Here is a 7592-nt window from a genome sequence, read left to right on the forward strand (position 1 = left end):
TTTTGGTGCACTGAGAGTAGTTAAGAAAATGAGATTTGTGCTAGAACCTACATGACAAATTAGAGGTTGAGAAGTAATTGATTTGGGGTTTTTTGGCACAGATATATCTATACCATAATTTTATCAGCTACAGTGTTGTCAGCTAAGTACTCTTAGAGAGGTATTGAGCATCCTTTAATTGTAAGATTTGCTATTTGTTTCCACAAAGACTAGAAGAAGCATGCTTTATCACAGTTGTGTTTGCTATTTCCTAACACAGTTACACCCCAGTTTTCTTAGGTGTCTTGAAAAGGTGTCTGGAAGGTCATGACTATAAGGAACTAAGATTATACGAATATAAAAACACAACAATGCCAAAAAGAATACCCAGGGACTGGGTGGATTTTAACTCCAGCAAAACCTGAGTAAGTTCTCTCTCATAAGACTCACATGAGATCATTGGACTTAGAAGGAAAGTGATGAAAAAGCTTCTGAACTCATATGAATGTACTTTCACTGCTCTTATGTCTTATGCAGGTCTAATTCTGAACTGCAGATGTCCAATTATATTAATACTGGGAGTACCGCTTTCCCAGAAATGCAAAATTACTTGAACACCTATGAGTTTTTCTTACGGCTTTTTAAACAGGGTAGCGTGAAACATTAAAAAACACTGCATAGCCAAAAATAAAAAGACTAAGAATTTGCTAAGAAGAAATGTAAGTGTCCTGCTGTGTCCAAGTCCACTAACCTGGCACTTCTGTTGTTTCCATGCCAGGTGTTCAGGATGTCTAAGCTGGATTCATAAGGACTGCCGATTCCAAAATGGGAAAAAAAACCCCATCTGTTTATGAGCTCTCAAAGTCCAGGTGCAAGGCTCGAAATGAAAAACTCCCACATTTCTTCTGCTTTATCACAGATGGTGATATCACTGATGGTCAACAAGTGCCTTCCTGTTTGGAAAATTTCTGATAAAACATTCATATCCTGGACCCATCAAGCTAAAGACCAGAGAGCCGTGGATTAAATTTCCTCCCAGTGAAGCAAGTGTTGATAAAACACATTTTCCACCGCATTCTCTCACAAGAAGTAACAGCAGTTTTAGACCATGAAGATATTATGAGTCAAGCAGGCCGTTCAATGAACCTATTGGGGTGCATTAAAAAAGTCTTCCTGGGATCCTCTTGGAGGTTTTGACGTACAAGCATGGAAGACTTGAGTCCTAAGGGTTTTCACAGACTAGCACCTGATACATCTACTTTGTAAACACATAATATACTGTCGTTATCCAGCATACTTGAGGAAAATAACTAATGAAATAGTTGTCCTGGCTTCTCAGCTAGGCAGTAGCTCTCCAAAAAGAATGCATAGAGAACCTCTTTCAAAGGAGCAGGATCTCCCAAGGACAGGCTATATCAGGAGACTCTGAAATCATTATTTCCCTAATCAAGCTTTCCCTATACTCAAACATAACAGAAAATTTTAGGCCCCAAATGAACAAAACATTTCAAAGCAGTTAATTTTAAGCAAAGAAATAAGCCTTAATTTACATTCAGTATTAAGTGGTTAAATTCTTTGCCAAATCAGTATGTTTTGAGAAATCAATATATTAATGTTTTTGCTATTTCAGAATTTTGTCAGGATTAATATAGGACTAAATAACATGATTTTCACTAAGGCAAAACTTTCTTCCTATTCATACACAGAAATACCTTCAAGTGCTCCTGTTAAAGCTTCAAAATGCTCAAGCTCTGGCACAGAACCATGCGTCAAAAATGTGTCCCCACCTTATACCTCATGATAATTTCAGCCTGTTCAGATAGAGGATGGTAGTCTATTGTTAGCAATCCACTTTCCCTTCCTCTTTGATCTCAGAGAGAGCTGCTGGCAAGTTGGATTTTTTTTGATCATTGCCTAAAAGACAGAAAGGTTAAGAGTTGTATAAAAAGAATTGCTTCTCGGAAAAAATTGTAGAGCCCTTCGCAATGCAGAGCTGCAGAACATGAGCTCATTTAGACTAAAAAGTAGTGCTATTTGCAAGAACTTCCACTCACCAGATCAGTCTCAGACAGGATATAGGAGCCTCTAAAGAAAAAGGAGAAAGCCTGAAAAGTGCTTTATTACAAGCAGTTTATTAACTCGCCACCTGTGAAGACCAGAACTAGTCTAACACTTCCAGAAAGCCAAAGCTTCAGAAACTAATTCCAATTTGAAGCAAGCCAGACACCTTTAAATGTGGATACAGTAAATTTTAAAGTTATTTTCAAATTTGAAATCACTGAAGCTTCCCATCTAAAGATAACCTGTGAAAAATCAGGTGTCAGGACTTCTCAGATCTGATTCTCGGTCTCTGAACCTCAGGGCTCAGACCCCTGGTGCCTAAAACCCATCTGTTCAGATTCCTTCCAGAGTCAACAGGGAGAGCCTGATGGGGGCAACGCATTCAACCCAGCACCTCTCTGCCAACCGTAGCCCAAAGAACTTGGGCTCTTAAATTAAGCCCTCAGGTCAGTAGAATGAATTTTGGACCAAATACACAAGCCTGGACATGATTCTCAACTTCTGCAGGCTTTTAACTGGAAAATAATATTTTAATAAGTTTTCATTATGATTTATTTAGCAAAACATTTTGAACAGACCTGCCCACTCTCCCACTCTCCCACTCTAAGCCAGACACCTTTAAATGTGGATACAGTAAATTTTAAAGTTATTTTCAAATTTGAAATCACTGAAGCTTCCCATCTAAAGATAACCTGTGAAAAATCAGGTGTCAGGACTTCTCAGATCTGATTCTCGGTCTCTGAACCTCAGGGCTCAGACCCCTGGTGCCTAAAACCCATCTGTTCAGATTCCTTCCAGAGTCAACAGGGAGAGCCTGATGGGGGCAACGCATTCAACCCAGCACCTCTCTGCCAACCGTAGCCCAAAGAACTTGGGCTCTTAAATTAAGCCCTCAGGTCAGTAGAATGAATTTTGGACCAAATACACAAGCCTGGACATGATTCTCAACTTCTGCAGGCTTTTAACTGGAAAATAATATTTTAATAAGTTTTCATTATGATTTATTTAGCAAAACATTTTGAACAGACCTGCCCACTCTCTACCTTTATTTCCACAACACCGAATGCTGCTATGACAGAAACTTTATTCATGCAAGGAAAACACATTTTATAATAAGCTAAAAAAGAAAAAAAACAACAAAAACCACCTCCAACAAAAAACACCCCTTGAACTTAAATTCTTCACTCATTTAAGTAGCCCCTTATTGAGAAAAAGCTCCCAATGCATGGACTTTCAATTCCATTTTGAAAAATAAATCAGAAAACTGAAAGCAAACAATAATCTTCTTTTGTCATAGAAATTGCTTACTTTAAAACTGCGTTACTTCCTCCTGCTTCGTTTTATTTTTTCTTCCTCCATTTTGCACCAATGGAAACAGATAAATTCTTCATCTTTGTAAAAGAATAACAAATCATTTCCCTTTCACTTTCTAGTTAGATTGTTCCATTTTCTTGTAACATATTTTCCAAGCCTGTTCAAACCTGCCCAAATATGTTTTTGTAATGTATTTTTCAAGCCTCAATTACCACTATATAAAAACATAAGAAGTTCCCACAATTAGACCTGTCACATTGAAATTAGTTAATTTCCTATAGCACAAGAGCCAACTGAAGTATTCTAATAATGAACAAGAAAGTTTGAGTATCTCTTTCTTATAACGACAATTCATTTATTTAGTTGTCCTGCTTTTGACAACAAGTTGAAGGCTGAGCTACTTCAAAGGCATTCTCTGGGCGTTTTTATATTTTTATCCATAGTGAATGGTATGTTCATCCCAGTCCAATAAATTGTTTCCCAAATGCTCACTTTTTGCTGTGAATAAACCTACTGATGTCATTGTTGCTCCTTATGGCAAGGAGCAAATATGGGATAATAGCCACAGGTGTTGTCTACTTTGGATATGCATCTAAGAATCTGGTCTGAATGCAATTATTTCTAGACCTCAGACTGGCCTGATGTCTTATGGAAAGAGTGTTTAGGATCTAAAGTCAGTGGCTACATCCTATACTAATGGAAGCTGATAACACGTGGAAGGGAGAAAACACCTTGAATTGTTCACAGGGAACTGCACATTCTCTGCTGAAGTGAAGGTCACGACAGCAACACATGAACGCGAGGGTCGCTTAGAAAGTGGGGGGGCACAGGCAGAGAGAGCACAGCAATGCTTTGCCTGGGTACCAGGGCCCATGAAAGTCACAAATCAGGGTGGATTTGCGAGCTGTTCAGGAGGATCCCTAGCTGTTCTACGTTCTCAGTGTTCTTGAGCACTGCTATGTACATGCTGAAACATGTACATAGCATTTTTTTAATTTTCTGAACTTGAAATAATAACGTCTGGGCTCCACTATAATTCCTGTTACATACAGGATTTGGACCACATTTTTTCCATTGCTTTGCACTTTAATTCTTTTCATAAAATTAACTTCATAGTTTGTCATTTTCATAGTTCAGATTACATATTCTTGGGTGCAGCAAGTGTCTCTCCCTGCATTTACAAGATGACCTTTCACAGCATGCTCCTGTGATTTCAGCCTGCTTCTTCAGAGCCAGCAATGCATGAGATGTTGCCAAGTGCTAGCATCATTTCAGTGTCATCCCTGTGATCTTTTGTACTTGCTATTTCGCAGGGAGGTTGCAGGAGAATCTCAGTCCTCTCTAAGCGTTCTAGTTTTTATTAGCCTTCTGAGCCTTTGACTATTCCTCTGTAGCAATACAGTGATTGAATATTGAATATTTTTTTCATTTAATAATTTATAAGTCAACCCGTAGGTGTTTAGCAGTTAGACATTACCGTAACCAGCATCGTCATCTTCTCTCCTTAACCACCATAGGCTGCTAGTGAACTAGCACATATAGAGAGAGGCTCAGGACTATTATGTGCACAACCAAGGTGGGGACCTTTCATACTTTCCCTAGTGAGATGCGATAATGAGCAAGTATGATTGAGGATCTTCAAGGCGCTCTCTACCCCTTTTCATGCATTGCCCCTGCAGCCTTAAGGTCACGCTGATCTGCTCATACAACACCCATAATAGCCCTTAGGCAATTTGTTTTGTTGAAAATAATTGAGATAAGAATAACAGGAAATTGCTAGATATTGGCAATAAAGTCATTTATTGTAATTGATTGTATAGCATGCCTTATGTTATAAGGTTTAATAATCAGAAGCACATAACTAAGTCATCTCTAGCTGTGGAGAACCATGAACAATATGAGCCATAAAAATAGGAACAGCTGTAGTCATTGATGTTCTCTGATCTTCTAAATGCACACTGGAAATTGTATTATCCAAGATAACAGAAAGGGAAATGTCTTGTTTCAGAAATAGTATGAACATAATCCGATTTTTGAAACCAAATGATTTTAGTAACATCGGGCACTGTGCACTGAGAGCAGAGAAATGGTTTTATGAATTGTAATTCACTACTCAGTAAATGGCAGAAAATAAACCACAGGGACTTCATCCTTCACTGTTAGTGTGATTGCTATTCTTGACAATTCAATATAAATTCAGATTTCTCAGGTGCCACACATAGGAAATATGAAATGGGGAGAATGCTTAACAGAGTAGCTTCAGAGTAGCCAGTTGCACTCTTAAGTTTCATTGGAGGGAAGAACTGCATGGAAATAAATCAAGTCAGTGAAAGTCTGCTCTAAGCATCACGCCTTCCTTAATCAAGTCATTATATTCCCACACTGTTCATAAGCGACTCCTTTGTGTATTTTAATTGGTCTTTTCCGAATCCTGGTTTTGCCCCTCTCCCAAAGGTGAGAGAGAGTTTGATATTTTTCCTACTTGAGGAAAAAAAAAAACCAACACTGCTACATGTTAAGTTGAAAAGTTACTCCTTCAAGTCAAAATATGCCCCTTACAGACACGCTGGGCTGTGCTGAGTCATATTACTTAAAACTATTTGTCTATGTAGACCACCTATATATTCATTATAGAAGACCATAATAAATATGTCTGAAATTATGGCTTTAAGGCATATCTAACATGCGTTTCATGGGCTGAGCTGCCCAACTGGGACATTGATTTTGCCAAACCAGTGGGTTGCAAATTAGCTATCAGTTGGTGTGACAACGTACTCTGAGGTACAAAAGCAAACACAGAAGGTAACCTCATTTTGCCAACATAATTTCTGTTTGGAGTGTTTGTCTCTGCATTTTTGCCTCTAACTATTATTAAACTGTAAGTGGAAATCATATTGAAGTGCTCCCTCTCTCCAAGCACCACTTAATGCTGTTCCACATCACCAGTCCTCTCACATCATACTCTCTCACATCTTTTTCCAGTAACTCATCTGTACTGATGGACTTGAAGTTACCTCCCCTATTCCCTCCTCCTCTTTCTGTTGCAATATGGTTCTTTGCTTTTTCCCATGCTGCCACTTGTGCTGGAAAGGAATTCCTCGTCAATACCCACAAAGTTACCTCAGTGATCTTCCTTCAGTTCCCTTGCTGCTCCTTAAAACTCAAACTATAAACTGCGATACACTTGGTAGAGGTTAAGCCTCAGATATGTTGGTATGACTCCATATCATGCAAATAAAAATCCATCTCATTGCTGCCTCTATTCAGTGACTTCTATCTGTCAATCAGCATCTGCTGCCTTAAGACTTTTATATGGATATTAAACTCTCTGGGGCACAGAAAAATCTCTTTATTCTATGTTTACAAAGCTCCTAAGACAGTAAAGAGCTGGTCCATAACTGGTTTATATAGGCATTGTGGCAATTCAGATAATTAATAATAAGAAAATGTTTACACAAATATTACATCTATAATTCAGTTGCAGTAGAAGAAATCAACTGTTTCTACCTAAAGGTATAACAGTCATAGCTACAAAAGCTTAGAACTTGAAGCCTCAGGATGGCTACAGATTATAATGATTTTAAAGGTCAGGAAAAAGACTCATACAGAACAAAAAAATCTCTCCTATATTGGAATACTCTCCTTTGAAGTAAGAACTGATGGCCCATCATAGGGGCAGGATGCAGGACAAAACAGATGATGAGTCTGCTCCCTTTGTAAGTACAAAAACCCCAAAAAAAAAAAAAAAGCAACATGAACACTATTATAAGAGATGGCCAGGACATGCTCAGCTATGTTAAAAATACATCACTTAATAGCAACAAGTCTTTTTGTTGTTGTTGTTTTGAGGGAGGGTGTTGAAGTATTAGCTCTTTATGTCAGTCTAGTTTTGTCAAATCTAGCTCTGATTAGTTCAGTTTCCTTTTCAATTTACATTAACTTTAATAAAACAGTGAGCTAATGTCCATACCATTGAACACTATATTTTCCTTTCCCCAAGGAAACCGTTAATTTATAAGCCGTGGTTGGGATCCTTAGCTACATGGAAGATTAACAAGAAAAAAAGTAGCAAAGCAACTACTCCCCTGTATAGTATTTATAAATATGTTATATTTATATAGTATATATAAATATGTTAAAATAATTGCCATATTATAAGATCTGAATTAATCTGGAAGCTTATATAGCAATAATTTTACATTAGACTGTTAAAAGATACTTTAAAAGACCTTTTGGAT

Source organism: Aptenodytes forsteri, unplaced genomic scaffold (genome assembly GCF_000699145.1).
Source record: "Aptenodytes forsteri isolate BGI_AS27 unplaced genomic scaffold, ASM69914v1 Scaffold195, whole genome shotgun sequence".
In the NCBI taxonomy this organism is placed as follows: Eukaryota; Metazoa; Chordata; class Aves; order Sphenisciformes; family Spheniscidae; genus Aptenodytes; species Aptenodytes forsteri.